We start from the raw sequence: 23,960 nt of genomic DNA on the forward strand, positions 1-23,960 counted from the left end.
ACGAGGCTGGCCACGGACAATCTAGGCCAGGCGAAGCCTACACCTAGAGAGCGAAGCCTACACCAGCCAGCGAAGCCTACACCTAGAGAGAGCTCACATCCACCAGGATGAAAAAAGGGCAAAGAGAATGGTAAGAACAGGATAGGACAAACAAAACAAACATACATTGTTTTGTTTATTCCTCATTATAATTTAAAAACCATGTATCTCCCCATCTTACAGAGGCATATCTTTTTTTTTTTTTTTTTGAAGACTGGGTAATCTTCAGTGTAGTCTTCTTTTTCTTTAAGATTTATTTATTTATGCATATAAGAACTGGGGTACAGGACAGAGGTGTGGGGGAGGGTTGGGAGGATTTGCCAAAGACAAATGGGGAGCAGAACAGGCAGAACTGACTGAAGTACACTGCTGAGGGGAGCAGCGGGTGAGACAGGAGAGGTTTGTGGCGCCATGTGGGTTGCTCCCTGGCCAGCCAGGGATTGAACTCGTGCTGCAGAGGCTTTGGATTGCTTCATAGTATGGTGCTTAACCCCTTGCGCCACCAGAGAGGCCCTACAGATGCATAAAATTTTTGTTGCTTTTTTTTTAAGAAACCTGTACCCCTCCCCCTATGTTTATTGCAGCACTATTTACGATAGGTAAAACCTGGAAACAACCCAAATGCCCAAAAATAGATGACTGGATCAAGAAGATGTGGTACATATACACAATGGAATATTACTCAGCCCTCAAAAAAGATAAACTCATGCCATTCCCAGCAATGTGGACGGAGCTAGAAGGAATTATGCTCAGTGAAATAAGCCAGAAGGAGAAAGAAAAATATTGGATGGTTTCACTTATAGCAGGAATATAGGGGAACCCAATAAGACATCAGTGTAAAAAATAATAACAGCACAAAACACAACAAAGCAAAAACGGACAATTATAAATCAGAGACATCCTGCAGGGGAGGAGGAGGGAGAGGGATCAGAGGGAGGGAGGGAGGGAGGCACACAGGGGACTGAGGTGACAGTGCACGGGTGCCATGGGGAAGGAAACTCTATGGGGACTACACCTGAGGGCGTGCGGGGAAGCAAATATTGTTTAAAAATGAACATTGATGTAAAAAAGAAAAAAGAAAAGAAAGAAAAGAAAAAAAGCGAAAGGATGAGAGTGAATGATGTCACACAAGTCAAGGTGTAAAAAGTTACTATAATTAGAAGGGAGGGGGCTGGTGGGTGGGTAAATTGTGTGAACAGGATGAATGAACAGGGTAAAAGATAAATGTGGACTTTTCACGATGAACTTACTATAGTAAATGCACCTGTCATTGTTCCATGATTCACTCCTGAAACTGGCATGTTAGAACACAATGGACTTTCAATTTAATAAAAAGGAAAACCTGGTATAAACTAGTCCAGAAACTAAAATTAGAATGTAAATTCAAGCAAGGACTGAACCAAAAAGGTAAGATAGGACATTACAGTTGTCTGTCAGGCTCATTTGGAAGGTGAAGAAACATGTCCAGACAAATCATTTGCTCAAGTTCATACAACTAGTAACTCAGAGCCAGAATTCTGAACCCAGCCCTACCTGCCACCAGCGGTGCTTTCTGCTGTCCCTCCTGCCTAGCCTGGCTCGATGTTGGGGAGCAGCGAGGGTGGCTGGCTGGCTGCTCTGGGTAGGCAGAGCCTGGGAGGCCAGTGTCCATAGGAGCTTATTCTGGCCTCCTCTGGGCAGTGGACTTGGGGGTGGGGAGAGGGGACCCTGTGATGCATTTATACTGCAAGTCAAAGCAAATTTAGCTGCTTTCATCAACTCAGCACATGCAGAGTTGGAACCCAGCTCCTCCTTGTCACAGAAAGTCAAATACTGCAGTTCAGAATCACCCACAAGTGTTCTCAGCGTTCACCCTGGACCTATTTCATTACTCATCGTATTCAATTAAATTCTGTTGGGCTGTTAACAGGCTTAATTCTTGTGTCTCTGAATGTACTGAGTCAATTTTGATTTAACAGTTGTTTTCATTCTACAGCTCCTGTAAATTTGCAGCAAGCACATTTCATTGTCAGAGAAAGCCCGCTGCCACTTTCACTCTGCTTTCACTTCGATTTTCAGCACCTTTATTTCAAATAATGCGTCAGACAACCAATTTTCACAAAAATGCCATATGACTCCACAAACATTTGTTTTGCTTATGATTAGCCCTGCTGAGATTTGTCAGCATCTCAGAATTGTAATTTAGAAATCATCCATGTCTGCTCACCTTTTACATGAGAAGTAGTAGAGTATTAGAACAATTAAACAGCGTACCAAGTTCACACGGCATCAGCCAGGACAAACACTCAGCACGGGTGCCTCCGGCCTGCCACATCCTTTATGCTGAAAGATCATCCGATAACATTAGAGAGGATGCCAGTGCCATGTGGATGCACGTAGAGGTATTTTTATCCTCAAACTACATGGTTCTTGTTAAGCTATAATTGACAAGTGACATCATGTTAGCTTCAGGCATACCCCATCGTGACAGGATGGTCCATATATTGTGAAATGATCACACTATAAATCTAGTTACTGTCTGTCCCCCCACGTTGTCCCATTTGGTGGTGACCTACTGCACAGGAGCTCTCGAGGTCATGGCGAAGTGCGTATTGTGTACTGGTGCTTCCTGGGAGTTTTTACTTCAGGAGAGATGGTGCACTGGCAGCAAAGGGGCCAAGGAAATGAAAACAGCACTGTTAGACTAAAGTCTGCAAATTTAAAGTGTGCCAGCAGCTGCAATGCTCTTAGAAAATTTAAATGTGTTCACTCTATCCATAGCTCTCGCACAGGTTTTGCATGACAATTTATTTATTTATTTTTATGAGATTTATTTTATTTATTTATGCATATAAGAACTGGGGTGTAGGCCAGAGATGTGTGTGTGTGGGGTGTGTGTGTGTGTGTGTGTGTGTGTGTGTGAGAGAGGATTCACTAGAGACAGAGTGGGGAGCAGAACAGGCAGATCTACTGAAATACACTGCTGAGGACAGCAGTGTCAAGACAGGACAGGTCTGCTGTGCCATGTGGGTAGCTCCCTGGCTAGGGATTGAAGTTGTGTTGCAATGACTGGCGATAGCATGGTAGTGCTGAGACTTACCCCCTTGTGCCACCAGGGAGGCCCCTTACATGGCAGCTTAAATGACTCGGTGAGGCTTCCTTCTCTACAGGTGCTTTGCCTGCCACCTTCCTGGTGATGGTGGCCAGCCAGGATCTCTAGATACTTGCTGACTTTACCTGACAGATTTCTGCTCCCAAGTTCCACTTCCTTACAAGTGTGTTTTTGATCTTAAGGGGAAACACAGACATTCTGACCATTTTTTCTGCTTTCAGTGTTCACTCTGTTCCAAGAAAATCCTGTTAAAGAATCCTCTACAATTTAACAAGGTGCACATAGTTCTGAATCAGCTATTCAAGTCCACTGCTCTATGCTGATCTCTGGGGATGATAGTTCACCCAGGTGGGTTTTATTTCTTCATCTGCGGAATCTCTTTCCAAAGAAATGAAAGGAGATGCAGGAGCGCCGCAATCATCATATCCCGTGGAGAACATGCCCTGGGGGGTTTCCCATTCTGACTTTCCTGTCCCAGGACATACTGTACACTTTGGGATTCATGCTGCTGCTGGTGGTGGCTTATATTAGGAAGGAATAGCCTTTACTCTTTTTTTTGTTTTGTTTTAAGATCTATTTGAAATACTGAAGGTAGTAAAACTTATATAACAGTAATAAAAATCCCCACTGTATGAGCTCCAGTCTAATGTTACCTATCCCTTAGAGACACACATTATTTAATAGTAATATTAATAGCCAGGTAGAATAATAACCAGGTGCTTGACTAGCCACTCTCCATATATCTTCCCTCTAATGCTTACAAGTCATCAGGCGGGCGCGTCATCCCAGTTGGCACTTTATTTTGCTCACCCTGCTCCCCAGTAGCTTGTGTAGTCCCTGCCTCGTATTGTTCGATACCTATTTGTTTCGTCATTGAATGAGTGATAAAACTAAAGAAAGGAGAGTTTCATTTTTCCAGGGTTGCACACCTAGTAATTCCTGGAGTAGACATTTAAGCTCAGTTCTATCTGAGTTTAGAGCCTCAAAACTACTTAATTAGTGTGAACAAATATGATGCCACAACTTGCCTGTATTAGCCATTCAAGAATTTATCATACTAAACCTGAAGTATTTTTTTCAAACAAAATTCCTCTTGCTTCAGTGAAGTGCTAGTTCCTTTGCTTAATGTAGAGTAGAAAGCAATAGTACTTGCATACCTATAGACAGGTACAAAAGTACTATTATACACAAGTGCTAATGTATATATATGAAATCGATAATATGTGTGTGTACATATATATATATATATATATATATATATATATATGTGTGTGTGTGTCATGACTATGTTCAAAATCAAATCATCCAGCTCACAGGAAGAGGATTGAATGATGCAGATTTCCACACATCCATCATTGAATGAGGACCCTTTTCTGACTTTGAGGTCATGGTAATAAACTCATGCCCCAGAGCAGCAGAGCTCGCTAATCACTTAGATTTCAGGGGTGTGTGTGTATCTCCAGTGCTAGATAAAGTAGACAATGACTTCTGGTTCTAAAGAGCTATCTACACATTCACAATCTCATTTATGAATGAAATCCCTTAATAGAACACATAAAAATGGCCAATCTTATTTCATTTATCTTGCATATTTCAGACTATCCTTTCCACTATGGTTATTATTAAAAATTCCCAATAAAAGTCATTCTAAAGGAAGATAACCAAAGTGCATCATCAGTTTACCATACAGTTCAGGGCTCTATGGTTCCTGTTCTTCATTGCCAAATGAAAAATGTCATCTTTTCCTCAACCCAAACTTAACACACTTAAAAGAAGACTTTAAATTACTATTATTTAATTATGGTAGACTACATTATTTAGACACACACACACAGAGTAAAATAAGGAAAATACGAGATAAAATAGTTGGTTTTTTTGGTTGGTTTGTTTGTTTTTTGCTATTGAATGACTTACAACACAGCGAAGAAGAATTACAGGATCAAAACTAATGAGAAAATAAAGGCCCAGAGAATGAAGCAGCAGGGGACACAAAGCCTGCTTTGGCCAGAACCTCTTTACTCACCTGGGACAAAATGAATATAAGACTAAACTATGGTTTTGAACTTTTGGAGCAATAAGCCAAAATTTTAGCTAAGAGTCTGCTGAAGTTAAAAGATCAAACAGAAAACTACCCAGCTTACAGCTAGCACCCCAGAGATGTATACCTCTAGGGTAAAGTTGACCCAAGATGTTATACCTTTAGAGTAAGGCATAGCCTCTTCCTGCACACCCCAGGACTTCCATAAAATTTAGCAGATCAGGGAGACTATATGTTAAGAAAATTATCTTGAGCTATGACAGTCGTGACAGGTGTATCTGTAGCCCACTTTTTTTTAAATCATCAAAGTGTTTCAAGAAAACATATGCTCTAAATTTAAAGCAGTGCTGAGCTAACAATGCTCCCAAACACTTGGAACAAACAAATGCAAATCATTTCCAGAGGAAGGCGCATATATCCTAGGCCTCAGGGCATCTTCACAATAGGACAACAAACAGGACACAATTAAAGATGATTACCTGCACAAGGAAAGAAGGTGCCACGAGCAATAAACAGCAGAAAGAGCGAGCAGAAGAAAAGCAAGCCTTCGCTACTCTCACGGAGGTCACAGACAAATGCAATCACCGGCTGTGCATTAAGAAAACTAAAGAGAAAGGAAGTCCTAGGCATAAAGGAGGAAAAGAGAAGCGATGCAGAAGACGTGGGAAAGAATCGAGAGAACTCTAAGAACTGAAAAACACACCGACTGAAGTGAAAACCTCAATGGATAAGTATGGCAGCAGATTATGCACAACGGAAAAGATGATTATTAGTGAACCGGAGGGTTGGGTGGAGGAAATTATCCAAAATTTCGAATAGACTCAAAAAACATTTAAGCACCGTCGTTAGCAGATGGAAAGGATAGAGGGAGAAAGTCTTTCATATATGTCAACGCTACTTATGTTATAAAGTTAAATCACTGTGCTTAGAATATTGTCTAGCACACAGTGAATATTTTATTTTAAATAAGTTAAATGTGGTAAGTCAGAAACCCTATTACTCTTGGTAAAAGTGAAGATTAAAACAACTTGGGAAAACAGTTGATATAATCTGTTACTATTTGGGGCCTCCCCGATGGCGCAGCAGTTGAGCGCTGGGTTGCAAAGCTGCCCGCAGCCTCTGCAGCGCTGGTTCGATCCCCGGCTGCTCCCCGGCCACTGGAGGAGGGTCCCGCATGGCGCGCAGACCTCTCCTGCCACCCGCTGCTCCCCTCAGCAGTGTACTTCGGTCCTTCTGCCTGCTCTGCTCCCTGCTCTGGCTCTGGTGAATTCTCTCACCCTCCCGCGCTTCTGACTGTACCCAGTGCTTGCATAAATAAATAAATAAATCTAAATTAAATAAATAAATAAATAGACATAGACACGAAATACATCATTATCTGCTTCTGCATAGATAACCTAGAGCAGATGTAGTAAAATACTTTAGTAAAATGTTGATAGCAACATTGATTATTTCCACATAAATGAAAACAATCATCTACAAAAGACCAGAAAAGTAAATTCTAAAAGACACACAATAAAAAACTGTGCGGAATGAAAAGGAATAAATTACAGGAGGAAACTCCCAGCATGTTCAAGAATAGACAGTGCATAAATGTTCCACTGAGTGAAAGAAAGCAGACACAAAAGAATACAAATTATGAGACTGTTTTCATAAAATTCAAAAACTAGGAAAAACTAAGCATATTGGTAAAATTCAGAGAATTTTCCCAAGATTATCATCATGTGAACAAGTGCAGTGGATACGAATAGGAGGAAGAGGAAGTTATCCTGGGAGGTCGAGAAGTCAGTGGGACCCCCCCAGGCTGCAAATGGCCGTTTCACGCACAAGACTGAGTGGGGCTGTGAACACTGCTGCACACGCACACCGGTCCTGTTCACCCTTCAGGCTCATCTCTGAGATGAGAATTCCTGGGTCATAGGGGGGTGAACACTTCTCTGTCTCTAAACCCGGGTGGGTGCTAGCAGGACTCAGAAACTGTACATAGGTGGTGTGTGCACTTCTGTGTTCACACTACATTTCAAAATTTAAGAAGTCGAGCAGCTCACCGTGAATAAATGGGAAACCTAGCACACAACCACTACAGAAATCCATGGTGAAGAAGTGACCGGCGGGAGATGAGAAGTTAGGAGGGGTGGCTTGTTGCCTTTCTTCCTGTGTGTATGCAGCTTCGCTGACATCTGGTGATGTGTAACATGGCATGAATTGAAAGCACCCAGTGTGACTTGATACATGAATCTATTGTCCAATTATTACCACAAAGCACAGTTAACATAACTATGACTTCAGTGACTGTTTTTTTTTTCCTTTTGTGGGGAGAACACCTGGAATTCACTCTCTCACTTTCAGGAATACAATACAGAATTGTTAAGTATAATCACCACACTGTACATTAGATCCCTGCAATTTATTCCTCTTACATCCTTATATCCCCAGTTCTTCCACCCCTTAATCTTTGGCACCTACCAGTCTACTTTCTGTTTCTATGAGTTTGGCTATTTCAATTCCACACATATATCTCTGTAATATTCATTTTTCTGTTTTATTTCACTTAGCATAAAGTCCTCAAGCTTCAATTTGTTCAAGTTCTTACAAATGGAAGGCTTTCCTTTTTCTTTTAATGTTTGAATAAATATTCCTCTGTGTGTGTGTGTGTGTGTGTGTGTACCACATTTTCTTTTGATGGACAATTAGGTTGTTTGCTTGTTAACTCTTGTGAAAAATGCTGCAATGAACCTGGGAATGCAGATATGTCTTCAAGATAATAATTTCATTTCTCTTGGATACATGCCCAGGACTGGGATTGCTGGATCATAAGGTCATTTTTTCAATTTTTTAAAACTTACTTTTTTTTACTAAAATGGAATACATTAACTTATGGGAACGTATGTAGCAACACAGGCCCACATCAAGAACTAAGAAAAGACCAAATAAATAACCTTATCTCTCACTTCACACAACTAGAAAAAGGAGATCAAACAAAACCAAAAGCCAAAAAAAAAAAGGAAATAAAAAAAAAACTGGAGTAGAAATAAATGAAATAGAAATCAAGCAGATAGCGCAAAAGATTACTGAAACAAGGGAGCTGAGAATACTCAGTGGGGAAAGGATGCTTATCCCAATACTTGGTATTGGATATGCACATGCTTATTTCTTTTTGAGGAAGCTAAACATTTGGGAGAATAGCCAATTGAAAGGAAAAGAATTCAAATGTACAATTACCTAAAAGTAGTGAGTATTAATTAGTCTGTATGATACTCTCGGTACATGTCATTACACATTTGCCCAAATCCATTTCATATACAACACCAAGAGGGATCCTTAAGGTAAACTATTGACTTTGGGTGATTATGATGTATCAGTGTAAGCTGATCAAGTCTAACAAGTACACTCCTCTGATGGGGATGTCGATAATGGGAAGGTTATTTGTACCTAAGAGCCATAAATATATGGAAATTTCTGTGCTGTCTTCTCAGTTTTGCTGTGACTCTAAAACTTCTCTACAAAGAAAAAGGGTTAAAATAAATTGTAAAATATTTTTGAAATGGGAGGTGTTGGCAGACGACTCTCAAAGCAGCGCTAGTGCACAATGCTCTAACAGGTGTTCTTGGAACAGAGGTACTGAAGGCCTTTGTTCTGGACCATCTTCTTAAAATTGTTTGTCGAAGACACACCCTTAGCAGGGAAAGATAGGAAAGAGAAAGCTTGTTTACTGTCCAGTGTAATAAAGATCATATCTCCTTCCACAGCAAATGTCAGGCAGGCTCACTGCCTGCTATAACATGTTCTGGTTCCCTAAACTCGGGATTGCACTCTTGAATGCAGTCCACTGTTTTCCAAGAGCCTCCTGGCTCGTAGCACATCACTCTGTGGGAACTGGGTCTGGAAATTAGCATTAATGTTGATACTCTAGCGACTTCTATTGTTATGAATAATTTACTGTGTTTGTGTCAAATCCAGAGTCTCATGTCTTCTGCCAGCATCCATGAAAGGGTAACAGACTAATCTGTTAGCATGGAAGTAGGGCAAATTCTCAGACTACACAGATTTTGATAGGAAGGATACAGAGTCCAACAAATGACCAGGCGGACCATCGAAAGCTACTTTAGGTGTGTTGCCACAACAACAGCTGTCAGCCTGGTGTCGCTAAAGAGGCATTCTGCCATTTTTTATATGGGTTCTAGATTTAGTCCTACAAATGCCATCAGACCGCCTATTTTACAGCTGTGCAAGAGGAAAACCACTTGCCGAAGAGCAGACAAGTAATAGGTCCCTGAGACAACACCCAGACACGAGGCCCTGTGGCGCAGAGTGGCGACTCTTGACTTTCTTGCCAATTTCTCAAGTTACGGCTTTGAAATGGGTGCCCATGCCTGAGAAGTGTTTAAAAGTGAAAAGACAAATGTTCAAGAGGGAATTAAAGAGTTTTTCATTCTGCTAAGGGCATCTGATGTAAATGGCTAGCACGATTCTGAGGACGCGGTCTTCCTCTTTGGGGGATGAAGGTGCTTACATAACCTTTGGTTAAAGAAACGAAAGTGAAAATTAGAGTTTTGTTGAGATGTATTTAAGGTCCTTCCTTGACGACATAAATGGCCGGCAACCCTACATCGGCCCTTTATTTTTTTCCTTTCCTTATTTCCAAAATCTTAAATTCTGACACCCAAATGGCCTCATTATCTAGTTCGCAGCTAGCGTTCACAGCTCGTGTCCATGTGTGACACGTGAGTATGTTTGTGGCATGTGGCCACATTCACATGGAACTGCCTTTGAAGACTCAACATAGTACTTTTCGATACTTATGATCGCTCCTTGTTGCTTTTATATTATTTGAGCTCTCCAGAGCCAGCCCAGAGCTGGCTGCACTGTGGGCACTGAGCAAACAGTTGTTAAGAGATTGAGTAAGAGAATGAATGAATGGATGGATGCCCGAGGCACGCTGAGGTTCTCCATTAGGGTGGAAATCTGGGGGGACATGTGGTAGAACCATTCACAGCAAGGAGCTTGGCTGATCCAGACACCCTTCTACACTCCTAAAGGAAAGAAGGAGCCCGTGGTAGTCCTCACCTGATACGGGGCTTAACAACATTCGATTTGTTTTTACATGTGATCATTGGCTCAGGAATCAAGGACTACATTAGTCGTCTGAAGGATTTCCAAACACAGGCAGACACCTGAACAAATAAATAACTGGTGCTTGCATGATGTGTGCCTCAGGAAAGGAAACAGTGACTGTGTGTTCACCTCTAAGAAAGGACAGAGACTATTAGGGGATTTTGTGGTTAATAGTTTGTAAAATATTTCAAATGTTTTCTACTTCAAAGCCACTTAAAAATAGCGCTGAACTTACTAGCTTTCAAATGATGTCAGTGGAAAAGGTAAAACTTAGTGTGTTGAGTCTTGATTGTTAAATTTACTGAATTTGAGGACTGACCCTCTGTTAGCTGCATCTGAGACCTTTGAGAAGTTGAAACATCGGTATTTCTACTTGCTTAAATCAGATATTGTTGTTTGTCTCCTTTTTAATATGCTCTCATTTTCCTTTAAGATGTCTCAGGCTGGGGCCATCCTGGTGGCACAGGTGGTTGAGCACAGCACTGTGAAGCTGTCCGCAACCTCTGCAGCACCAGTTCGATCCCCGCTGGCCTTGGAGCAACCCACATGGCGAGCAGACCTCTCTTGTCTCGCCCGCTGCTCCTCTCAGCAGTGTATTTCATCAGTCTGCCTGTTCTGTTCCCTGCTCTGTCTCTGGTGAATCCTCTCACCCTCCCGCGCATCTGGCCTTCCCCCTGTTCTTGTATAAATAAAATAAATCTTTAAAAAAAAAAAAGATATCTCAGGTAGGGGTTTAATAGATCACTTTTCTGTGAAAGGGAAGTCCTTTGCTCCTGTTCTTCCTACAGACTGACTGGGTAAGTGCAATATCATAATTCTTTCCCATGGAAATACTATAGTGTGACCAATATTTGAGCAAAGAAATTAGGAAGGCACTGATTAAAAAGGAACAAGTTTTGTGGCTGCAAAGCGCATCTCTCTTTACAATCTCCACCTTTCAGGGAAATCTCCTGGAATACCTGTCTTTCAGCCCTTACACCGCAATATGCAGAGATGGTTCTTCCACATTAGATGACTTTCAGGGTTTCCTCTTTTCTTAATCACAGAATCATCCTTTCTTCTGTTTCATGACTTCATTACTTTCCTGTAATTTGTATGTCATTTTATATTCAAAGCAACGATTGGGCATTCAGGAGTAAATGTTCTCTGCTGAGTCAGTGAGGTCGACGGGAAGAGGTGGAGAGAAAAAAAGGGAGACCTGATCTTTAGTCTTGGCCCCGCCACTTATAAATATCAATTTCTGGGTCTGTGAAAGGGTCATGAAATGAACTGTTTGCATATCTTAGGCGAAAGCAATAAGAACTGAGGTTATATCTAGGGAAAAAAACAATCTTGCTAAACAAAAAAACCAATACAAGATGCCATCTAGTTAATCTCAATTAACAGGGTACAGAGAGGCTAAATCAATGCAGAAAGGATGAATCTATACTGTTCTCATTTGCATTGGTCCTTGAGTCTCCTTCAACCTGGTCATGAACCACATCACCTGAGGTAGGTGGCTACACCAGTAGGACCTGATACTTTAAAACACGAACCAGCAAAGTTAAGTCCAGGAAAATAAAATACTGACATTAGTTCGACTCCAACAGAAAGATGCTCTGGGTGAATGGACTGGGATTTTCATCTCTAATTCAGGGGCGTGGGGAGAGAGGCCAGCACGCTGCCGAGTCCCTCCAAGTGGCAGCTGAGCAGAGGCACCTGGGGGGGGCCCTCAGCGAGGATGCAGCGTGCGAAAACCAATTCTCTTTGCTAGGAGACAAATGGTCTGAATTAAAAGCTCCTGTTGGTTTAAAATTGCAGAAGCAATCTAATTTTAAAAGGACTCTAAAGACACATTTCTTTTCACTGAGTGGACATAAGACGTGAGTAATTATTAACCCCATAAACCAGCTGTAAGGGGAAGTCAGCGCAGGAGATGCAGCGGTGCAGGGCGCAGCCTCCCTGGAGCAGGGTCTGGAGCCTCAGTTGATGCATCTTCCTCCCTCTTCCCTTGCTCCATCCCCTCCCCACCTGCTCCAGGCCGCTCCCTCTCTCTCCCCTGCCTTCCTGCACCCCTCCTACCCCTCACCTCCTACCCCCCTTGCCTCCTCTCTCCTTTATACACTTTTCCTTCTTTTACTCGCTTTCCCTTCTTTGCCCTCGATGCCCAACTCGATGACCCAAACACTTGCAGTCCCAAGCTGTGTTCCCCACAGGTATAGGGAATACAGAGCTGGACCATAATTTTGGTTTTGTTTTTCCTCTTTTTTTTTAAAGAAAATATAGTCTTTTTTTTTTTTTACTAAGTCACACTTCCTTCCCCAGAACATGAATATCTGTAGCCAGATCCATAAATTGCTGGAAGTCCTAGTCCTTTCTGACTAAAGCACATCCCAAATGCTCTATAGGCCGACCTCTGTGCAGCCAGCAACTCCAGCAAATGTATGCAAAACCCAATAATTTTTAGAACAAGACCAATAAATTCACAGCTTGCAAACTCGTCATTTGAAATATGTGATCCTATACATCTAATGTACGGTGTGATCAACCAATGTGCCTCAAAAAAATAATTTTTTTCAAGTATGAGGGAAAAAATATTTGGCTAGTATGTTAAAAAGTTTTTCTTTTCATGGGCACTAAGTTGCCCTTATCTGGCAGGCCTTTTCCTCTGTGACTTTTCTGCCAGCTGTTTATAAGAAAATATTTGACTTTTCATTGACCTAAAAAACTGGTGTTTAATTAAAAAATAAAAACAGCCTTGGCACCTAGAAAGCTCTCTTAGTTTCTTTCATTTTGGTGATCTCTGGACTTCTATAAAATGCACAGCCAAAGGAATGAATAGTACCAGTTAGGGCTTCTAAAGTTGACCACGAGGAGCATGTTATCACCTCAGATAATTTAAACTTAGGGCCAAATCTTAAAGTAAAGCTTTACAGACCCTTGAAAATAACTGTGCAGTGTATTTTAGACTTTGAAAGAGATAAATCTAAGCCAACACAAATGATAAAAATGATTTACAATTGTGTGGTAAAAGAGCAAATTCTTAAAGTTCCAGTACTTAGAGAAGCCGATAAATATAACTGGAAATCTTATCTTATAAAGGGTAGCCAGTGGGAAGCGAAAGGAAAGCTGAGGGGAACATTTCTTTCTCAGGGCAAAAACCCAGGAGAGGAGGGATATAAGACTTCTGTGAGCTCCAGGCCATGGACCAGGTATTTACTGTCACCACTTTGCTAGACCTGTCTTCTTTGTGCCACTACGGCTGCCATTTATCCCCATTTGATGAAGAGATGCAGTTATTCTAGGTTGGTTGTCAAAAGCAGCAATCATATCTGAGGTTGGCTGACCCAATAGCCCATGAGCCCTACTAACCACTGGAGCATTGGTTCAGACACTCCTGTCAAGCCCCGTGACTTGAATAATAGGGGTTGAATCCATTAGGATTCCCATATTCTCTGGATCAAGCTGCTGTTTTAGAGTAGATGATTTTTCACGCGCTTCAAGCTAGAGATTAACTTCTAGTTGGAGAAAATCCGGTGGCAGCCAGCACGGTAAGGGCTACTTGTTGACCCTAATACAATTCCATCATGCTCGTGTGAATTTATTAGGGATTCAGTCGAACCCAGTAATATCACCAGGCCTTTAAACATGAATTTTAGCTCCATAACTCAGTTTTATATGTATCACTTGAATTAATTTGCTTGTTGCTTAAACTTGTAAATGATTGAACTATAGAATTGCTCCTTATAAAGAAGAAGGAATGTAGTAGTAAAGATCACCGATGTTTATTTTGCAGTAATATAAAAGATCTTTCTTCAGCAAATCCAGTAACAGCCCTTGCAAGTTAGTCCCTCGAAATGTATATGCTTTTTTACTATAGTTACTTAAAGAAAGATCTGAAAGAAACATAAAATAAGCAAATGATCTCTCAAAAACTTCCACAAACTATATAAAACATCACTCTAAGATGATGTAGAGAAAATCGTGTATAGCTTTGGAAATAGCCAAGCAAACTATTGCCATGACCCTTATTTTATCTAACTATTAAAGGAAAATTTGCTTGATGACATTCATGTAGTATAATATACCCAGCAAAACTATTTGGATGCACAGAACATCCTTTTGGCAGACAATTATAGCGTTTATCTCTTTGGCTGCTGTTCATTTCACCAAGAGGCAAAAATATGTTGCTAAAGCTACAAACAAGCAATTTGTTGTTCAGTCTTGATTGCTAGAAGAATTAACATAGTAGTATGAGGGTGAATCTTGATGAAATGGGCCTTACCAAGATGTACTGAAAGAGTGCCATAATCACAAGCCAAGGAATCTGGCCTGCATCTCAACGCTCACCATCAGTTGTCTCACACAGTAAAAATACTGCAAAAGCCTGCCCAAGACAAACAAACACGTATGTGGCCCTTGAAGAGGATCCAATGCTAATGTGGAAATTGGGACTCATCCCGGAGAGCCGACTACCAGAGAAACTGGGTGGGTTTCACACAAATTGGTTGGACATGTTTGTAGGACTGGGTATTTATCACACTCTGACAGCATCAAAGCAGAGCAGGATGGGAGGGAAGTTCATCTGCATGAATTTGTTATTGTCCTTTTTTCATCTGTGTTCTTCCCATACAGTTTCACCATGTGTACGTTTGATTGATGGCTATGATCTCTTAGACTCTATTACAGGTAAGAGGTAATGCCTTATAAAATCACCTGAACTAGGTGATCAGATTTTGTGCTGTGCTCTGGGTGACATAGTTCCAATATTTTCTTGTCTGAGTTTTGACCAGGCTCCTGTCTCATTCTTACTAATTCTGATTCAGTCCCTTGTTTATAAGCCATCAATAATGAAAATAATAGTGGTGATAATTAAAAATACATGTATGTTCAATATGCTAAAATAAACACATCATTTAAATAACAATTTAACCAGAGAGGTGAGCATTCCTTTGTGACCTTCCATGGAAAGTTTTGTATTTATTCTGATTATACTTGAACTTCCTTGCACTGTAATTTTGTAATCACAGTCAGAAAGAGTGCCATAAAAAACTACACACTGTGCTTATTTGCTTAATTGACTAGAAGTTTTCTTTCTATTTTATACTGTAATTGGATGCCAAAGAGTGATCAATTGGTCTTAGAAAGGTATGGAACATCCAACTGAATAATGGAAATAACTCATCCTTTATTATCTTAATAATCATTGTGATAATTTCTAAAACATGTCATGTCTTCAGTCTTAACTACATGAAGAAGGTATGAAATCAACCTCATTGATTGTTGGTGCTTTGGTGGTGAGATTGCTATAGTAGTGATACCTTAATGGGTGTCACCTATACTTCCCAAATAATAATGATGCAAACCAATATTAGCTCAATACAAATGAATTAACTAATTAAAAAGTAACCAAAAAATGAAAATAAATAAAATCACCCCTATGAAAAGGACTGGGTTCTGAGCCTTTGGACATTCTAGAAATCTTGTATGGGTTTTCGAAATTAAATTAAGTTTTTGGAATTAGGACTAGCTCCCCTCTGCCAGGAAAAGGGGCCCTGTCTCTATTCCCTGGACTGGCCGTGTTGAGAGATGGTGCCGTGGAAACAAGCGGAGAAGGTTGTCATTCAAGACAACTGATAATACCACAGAGCAGACACCCTGAAGGCCACTGCAAAGTGTTCTCAGCAAATTCAAGGGCAGCACTTTGAACTAAAACCAGAAATAAGAATCGACTGGCGTGAACACTTCAGAAAGTAATCCAAAGAGGAAAGTGGTGTTTTCTCTCTAAGTAGTTCAGAATAGCAGATAAAAGGGCATTTCAGTTTCTCTAGTTTGACTTAGGATTCTGGTGTTTTTATTTGTTTGGTCATCAGGACTTCCAAAATTTCTTTGAAATTCAAGATTTGTAAGAGAGGCTTGTACAGATCGCAGGTACCAAGCTGGGCTATCACTGACCTAAATATCTAGGAAATAAAGACTTGATACCAAAAAATAGGAAATTATTCTCTTTCCTGCTAATGTCCCTCCTTCCTAGACTCTAATACCTATTAGAAAAAAAGAAACTGGTGATAGCTTGTTTTTTACAGGAGATATTTAAAAATTAAACTCAAGGGTTTACCTCTAAAACTTATCATTTGTTATCATCTTTATAGTGTTGGGCATTTTCATGAATCATATCTAAATCTTACTCTTTCTTATAATTATAGTAAAATATGTTTATATTCACAAATATATTTATCAAAGATGGAAACATGTCACTACTATATATGAAAAATCAGTATCAATTGCCAGAAATTCTAGAACAGAACTCATAACCCTTAAAAGTGAGGCTCATACTTGTGACCACAAGGCTTTGGGTCAGGCTCCACACAACAAATGCACATGGAAAGGTGAGCCAATTTCAAGAGAAAATGCACCTGGGAAATGCACAGGTGAGAACATGTGCACTCACTCACACCCGCAACCCCACCTCTGGAATGGAGACAGTTTCCTCACCCCAAAACTGGCAGCTGTGGCCACCCTCATTCTGCTCACCCAGTTTTACTCAAAACGTCACTAGACATTCCTGGAGCAGAGGGCAAACCTCTCTGATTGGCCTGAGAGCCTGCCTGAGCTTTCTCCCCGGGGTCTTAATACCTGCATCTTATCCCGTCTTTCAACAGATAGGTTTCATGTGCTTGTCCTATGCTTCCCACGGTGTGTGCTGGGAAACCAATGGGAAGGTAACACTCACTCCTATGACTTGTGGACTTGTGCAAAATAAAAAATAAATGAACAATAATGAGTACGAAGTATCTTACCTGTAGTGTCGTCCGGGTCCCCTGCAAGCCCATGGATGTTCATCTTCCCTTAGTCCCAAGTGAGGGAGGAAACTTCCCAGGTCAATTGTATGGGAACTCAGGTTGATAGTCGCCACTGGACAGAGATAATCAAAAAATCAGTAAAAGGGGGGCCTCCCTGGTGGCTCAGGGGTTAAAGACAGTGCTATCAACCTATCACCAGCCACTGCAACATGAGTTCAATCCCCGGCGTCCAGGGCACTGACCCACATGGCACAGCAGACCTCTCCTGCCTTACCTGCTGCTCCCCTCAGCAGTGTATTTCAGTAGATCCACTTATTCTGCTCCCCAGCCTGTCTCTGGGGAATCCTCTCTCTCTCTCTCTCTCTCTCTCTCTCTCTCTCTCTCTCTCTCTCTCTCTCTCTCTCTCTCATACACACATGCACACACACACACACACCCTGCACCTCTGGTTTTCTTGTATGCATAAATTTAAAAAAAATCAGTAAAAAGAGGGGCCTCTCTGGTGGTGTAGGCGGTTGGATGCAGCACTGTGGGGCTCAGAGCTTCCCACATGGTGAGCAGACCTCTCCTGTCTCGCCCCCTGCTCCCCTCAGCAGTGTATTTCAGTGGATCTGCCTGTTCTGCTCTGTCTCTGGTGAATTCTCTCACCCTCCCATGCCTCTGACTGTACCCTAGATCTTGTATAAATAAATAAATTTAAAAAAAAAATCAGTAAAAAGAAACTCAGATATCGTAAGAGCCAGACAAAATATCAAAAACTAACACGCCTTTCTTAAAAGCCAACTACAGCCAGGGAGAGACATGGGGAGAAAGGGAAGCCAGTAGCTGTGTCCAGGCACAGGCCAGGCGCTTAGTCATGTTAAATGAAGTCTACAAACACAGGCAGGCAGAGAGAAATAGATTTTCACCCAACCTCTGCTAGCATCCCGCCAAGAGCGCTGAATAAATCACTGAGCTATCGTTCTATTTTAAATTCTCTGTGTCTTGGCCACCACATCCTCCTTTCAAAGGCTCATTGAATTCTGTCTTAATTTATATTTTCAAGGGGACATCACTTCTCCACACATGATCAGGGTAATTATTGGTGACCGCATCTCAAGCTGCATTAGAAGCTGACTTCTAAAATGCAGGTGGGGGCTTTATAGAAGGATAAGTCATTTTTTTCTGGAGGTGTTAGTTAACACCTTCCATTTTTCACTCTCTCCTGCTAAGAACAAGTTTCATCAACAGGCTCCTCCAGACAGTGGTCCCAGGCCTGGGTGTCAGGCCTACGGGAGCAGCTGATGGATGGGCTGTGGTCACAAGGTGAAGTGAGGATGGGCTTATCTGATTGGTAGAACTACAAAGCAATTTGACCTCAGTAGATTTCATTTAATTTCACTTGAACAAACATTTCTTTGATCTGCTCTGCTGGGACACCCTGCTAGGCACATCCGCATACGTCATCTTGTCTCAGCCCCAAATAGCGCTGTGAAGGAGACATTAGTCATCACCCTCTCAGGGAATGAAGCCACAGTGCAGAAACATTCAATTATTTGCTCAAAGAAAGAACTGGAATTTCAACTTACTTCTGATGTCACATCTGAGCATTTTGCCACAAGGTGGATCTCATGTCTGATCGCAAGTGGAAGAAGTAAGAATACTTTTCTTGGAGAATTTCATAACTGACTTTTTCTACAGCGAAGGCTTTCTTTGGGAATTTGTCACACACCCCAGTATGTGTCTGCATCTGCATCCAAACTCGTCTTTTTCCTCTACTCTGAGTGATTATGTCCACCTACCGTTTCTTCCAGGCTTTAAGCATGGAGACTTGCAATGTCTGTTCTTAGCCTCTTTTCCATGTTTATTAGTGTACCATCAAATTCTATTCATTTTTTCAAAGATTTATTTATTTATGCATACAAGAGCTGGGGTACAGGCCAGAGATGCGGGGGGTAAGAGGATCCACCAGAGACCAAGTGGGGAACAGAACAGGCAGATTGACTGAAATACACTGCTGAAGGGAGCAGCGGGCGAGACAGGAGAGGTCTGCTGTGCCATCTGGGTTTCTCCATAGCCAGCCAGGGATTGAATTCATGCAACAGAGGCTGCAGATTGCTTCATAATGCAGTGCTTAACCCCTTGAGCCACCAGGGAGGCCCAAATTCTATTCATTTTTAATGTTTCTCACTTCCACACCCTTTTCCTGAATTACTCCCTTAGCTCTTGAGCCCATCTTCCTTCCTGTACCTTCTCACCCTTTACACTGGCCACACCCTCTAGAGTGTGAGGTTGTATAGATTCTGGGGCAAATATTTTCTGCAGGAGCCTGTCTCTATCTGTTTATGATCAGTGCACATGAAGATTCTCCATTGTGTCCAGAACCTTCTACTCCTCTTTGGGTCCAGGAAATATCTTTTCAAGTTCTTTACTTGCCTGGCTATTTTTATATCTCCCTCCTGAATAAAAGGTGGTAACACTGTTGTTCTTCAGAGCTGTTTGTACCGAAACATTATAGCTCTTATCTCTAATTTTTCCCAAAATCATTTATTTCATGAAATAATATATCTCCCAACTACATGTTCTCTTGACCTTTTTGGCCCTAATTTAAGTATAGTTACGATGTACTCACTTTCAATTTTCTTTTGCTTTATTGAGCTATACAATAATATACAAAGCTGCACACATTTAATAAATACATTTTGATGAGCTTGAACATAAGCACATACCCGTGCCATTACCACAATCAAGGTGATAAACATATGCAAAACCTAAAGATTTCTTGTATCTTCTTATTTTGTGTGCATGTGTGTGCGCGCACATAGTAAGTGCATTTCGTATGAATTCTCTTAAGTTTTTAAGTGCATAACATCATATATACTGTTAACTATTGCCATCAGTAGAAAATATTCCCAAACCATATGTCTAATAAGGGGTTAATTTAAAAAATATAGAATGAGCTCCTTCAATTCAACAGCAAAAAGACAACTTGATTTAAAAATGGGCATAGGATTTGAATGGATATTCTTCCAAAGAAGACAGACAAATGGGCCATAAGTACAGGTTACATAATTCAATTGCAAACAAAATCAGATGCAAGCACACTGTCAATTTATAACCATAATACACCTAATGGAAATGTATTTTACTTGGTGTTGCTGTAAATCATATGTGTAATATTTTAGAATATGAAGTATAATTTTAGATAGGATATTAGAGTAACCTTGGTGATCATAAGCCAATCTCTCATTCTACAGAGCAGGCCTTTCTGTTTGTCAGACATGGTCCACATAACTACAGCAGGAAGATTCTTCCCTGGAATGCTGGCTCAGAAGAGTATTGCCTTGGGAATTCTGTTCACACCCTTTTCCCAGAGCGGCAGAGGTCAGCTTTTACTATCACCAATATATGCTAAGCTCCCCCTAGACTTTGGGTGTGATGGAGAAACATTTTGTGTTCCTTCTGCTACATGAATTTTAGTCACTTCTTTAGCAACAATTTGTGTGGCTCATTTTTGTTACAATGAGGAAGTTACTGCCATGGGATTGAGACCAAGCCCTTGTCAAACCTGTTTAGGGCTACACCCAGGAAGCGGAGAAGGCTGCTGAACACAGCAAAAGGAAGCAGTCCGGGGGGGACTGATCATGAAAATTGTCTTCCAAAGAACTGCCAGAGCATTCTGGAGACTTCTGTGACCGGGACAGGCTGGGGTGAAGGAGCTTTTAACAGATTTAAAGTGTACAGATAATTCACCATGACACTCTAAACAGACTCGTTGGATGAATGAGGACATAAGACTACTAGCCAGGCCGGGCCCGCAGGTGTAAAGGGGCAACGCTAAAGCTTCTCATCCTGCAATGGCCGAAACACTTAAGAAATTAAGCCAATAAAACGTCCTTAAGCTCATGCATGAAATTAAGTGTGCTAATTATGGGAAAGCCTTTTATAATCTCAAATAAGTTCAGTAAATCTTAAATGAATAATTCATAATAAAACAAGAAGTCAAATTTTTAAGAGAACACAGCGGTTTCTTTGAGAAGACTACTGTTGACCAGACTAGAGTGAGGGGTAATATTTTTTTTTCTAATTTCATCACTTCATCATTCCCCACAATCTTTTATATTACAATCTGAGGCTACCAAGTACATCACTTTATCAATCAGTGTCTTTTTATCATAAGGTGCCCCCTTACCACTTGAATGCCAAGCACCCCTCCTGTGATTAGTATTTACAGCTTGGGTTTATTTAATGTATCATTTTGGCGTGCAGATACCAAACAGTAGGGTAGGGTCTGAAAATAGCAATTAATTAAAAAGCTGAAGCAACAAAGGGTCGAAGATATTATTCTTGTCAATTTGATCTTTGGTCCTGCCCAAAGGAGATTATTGCTAAAAATACCTAAAGTAATATGTTTTTACTTTTACCATCTATAATTCACTTCTAACACATCAACCTTTAAAAATGTATATTTAAATAGCTGAAGTATTTTTGAAATCTCTCTCTATTTGAGGTCATTTTAATTGCGGTAACATTGGTTTATGACACTATAATTTAGGGGTACAGATTCACACCTCCTCTGATGTATGTCACCACTCCCACCGCCCGGGCACCCACAGTACTTCACCACAGTCCATTGGGCCCCCACACTTGCTCCCTCCCCACCACCCTCCCTCTCTGATTGCCCCCATTCTGCAGTCAGATTTCAAGAGTCCAATTCTTCACCTCAAAATAAATGTGGAAAAATCTTCACCAAAGAATAGAGAGTTGATTAAATTAGATCCACCACTAGTGAGTTCGGTAGGAGTGTTTAAATTCTTTGCTTGCACAGAAGGGCACGTGTCTAAAGGCAGCACCAGAGTTAAAACACATCATGTATGTGCAGCAGACTCCTGTGTGGTCCCACAACATCTCCTTCTACTACAACTGCACAACCAAACAGCTGTGATAGAGACACACGTGGCTCACAAAGCCAGAAACACTTACTACCTGCCCCTCCACAGAAAAGTCTATCACACTAAGTCCTCCCGTGATAGGGACTCACCTGGCATCCAAACTCTGAATATCCTTCAATTTAATCTTATGAAGACTCTGTCTAAAAGTTGAATTAAAGCTTGTTAAGTCAATCCAGTGCCTATGTGACCTTGAAAATCATAACTTGTATTCGAACTGAGTCATCTCAAGGACATATTACTCTTTAAATTCTCCAGGTTTTAGTACAGTAGAAGTGAGAGATCAGGAAGCTCTGGCCCTTAATTAAATTGTTTCATTTCTTCATGGACAATTTTGACTTTGGTCCCATGAAGAGCAATTTTATATCTTACCCAGACCTCATGTTCAAGTACTCCTCATTACGTTAGGAAACATTCTGTTTGGAGACCTGTGTTCAAAGGGGAACATAGGACTGGACCTAAATGTGTTGCTCTGACTATGCTTGTGCCTCAGAAGAGTGTGGGTTGTATTTCTACTTGTAAAGGGGAGGTCTTGTTTCAATTTTTGGACAATTTAGCTTTCCCTGGAGAATCCATACTGTTACTTTTACTTCATGCATGCCTGGTGGATTCGGGCCTATGGGGAGATGAAAGAACACAGAAGAGCCAGCTAGTTACCCTTGAGACTTCCCCTCCCATAGAAATACAAATTAAATGCCCAAAAGGCTGTCAGGTGTAGCAGCTGGTGAGCCAAGAGTTTCTTCCACCTACAAAGTTGCTCTGATGTGTATCACATGGAGACAGCAACAGGTCTGAGGGGAGGGAGACTCCCAGACTTCCAAAATACCAACAATAACATCAACCAACATTACCACTGTTTTGTTTTGTTTTGTTTTGTTTTTTTAAGGAGTTGTTTGCCTGGAGCAGGGCCTTAAGAGGTGTCCAGGCACGCCAGGATGACTACACAGGGTTCAGAGATCACAAAGGGCCTGCTCACCCTCCCCCCAGGAGTTACAGCAGCTCCCAGGTACACCGCTTGCTCTCTTGAGCCCTTTTACTAGGAAACTCCGAGCTAAGTCATGAGGTGAAATGCCCTAGGGCTTATGATGTCATCATTTCAAAATGCATGATTGTTCTTGATTTTGTTTTTGTTAAATCATTACTTGAATAGACCTATTATGTCTGTTATCATAAACCAGTCCGAATCTTTTGGGAAAGTAAATAAGAGCATAAATAATAAAGAAATTAAATAAATAAACCCCTTCTCTTTGCCCGGCATGGACTGTGTACTTTGGAGGACATGAAAAACCCTAATCACTGTTGTCCAGGCGATTTCAATATCAATTGGAGGATGAAAAATATGCTTGTTAAACAACCAGAGACTATCTTAGGATTATGTATCATTTTTATTGGTCAATTGTCTGACACAGACTCTATCTATTATAGAGATTCAGAAAAAGGTGGATTCACTATAAACAAAATTGGTGAGAGAAAATTTCGTCTAGAGGGTAAGAGACTTTCCATTGAATGTCATTGCTCCAGCCCAGAGCTCCCCCACCAGGGAGCCATGTGGATCCCCAGGACAGCCGGTCAGGTCATGACACAGCAGAAGGGGCCCATGGCTACTACCCATCCATAGCTTCCAATGGCCTTGATTTTACCCTAGTGGGTCAAGCAAACGTTATCATTTTCTTTGTTTGAAAAGTAGTCTCATGATGGGTTCTAGGGAAAGTGGGATTATTTCACTATACTAGTCTCTGCTTCTCATATCTGATTACATTTATTTAATTTTCCCATAAATAAACCCAGCTGATCTGAATCTTTCTGACTGAACAGTTAGCAAACAACTGCCAAAAATTTACGGTCTCATAAAATCAGTAACTACCAGTTCACTGGAAGTGATTTTGATAAAAAAAAAAAAAAATAGTTGATTAGTTTATTCCCTGAGGGTATTCAAGAGTTACTTGTAGGTTGATTAATGCTCCCTT

General features: G+C 41.0%; 1 protein-coding gene across 1 annotated transcript in view; it reads right to left on the minus strand.

Moving 5' to 3' along the window:
* Positions 1-17,077, minus strand: part of IL15 (interleukin 15) — a 117,501-nt gene extending 100,424 nt beyond the window's left edge. Inside the window, exon 1 of the mRNA XM_054690348.1 lies at positions 17,063-17,077. The gene's annotated coding sequence lies outside the window, so the exon portion shown is untranslated. The remainder of the gene's footprint in view (positions 1-17,062) is intronic.
* Between the last annotated feature and the right edge of the window lie 6,883 nt (positions 17,078-23,960).

The sequence above is a fragment of the Talpa occidentalis genome, unplaced genomic scaffold (genome assembly GCF_014898055.3).
Source record: "Talpa occidentalis isolate TD23 unplaced genomic scaffold, MPIMG_talOcc4v2.1 talOcc4.8, whole genome shotgun sequence".
Taxonomy (NCBI): Eukaryota; Metazoa; Chordata; class Mammalia; order Eulipotyphla; family Talpidae; genus Talpa; species Talpa occidentalis.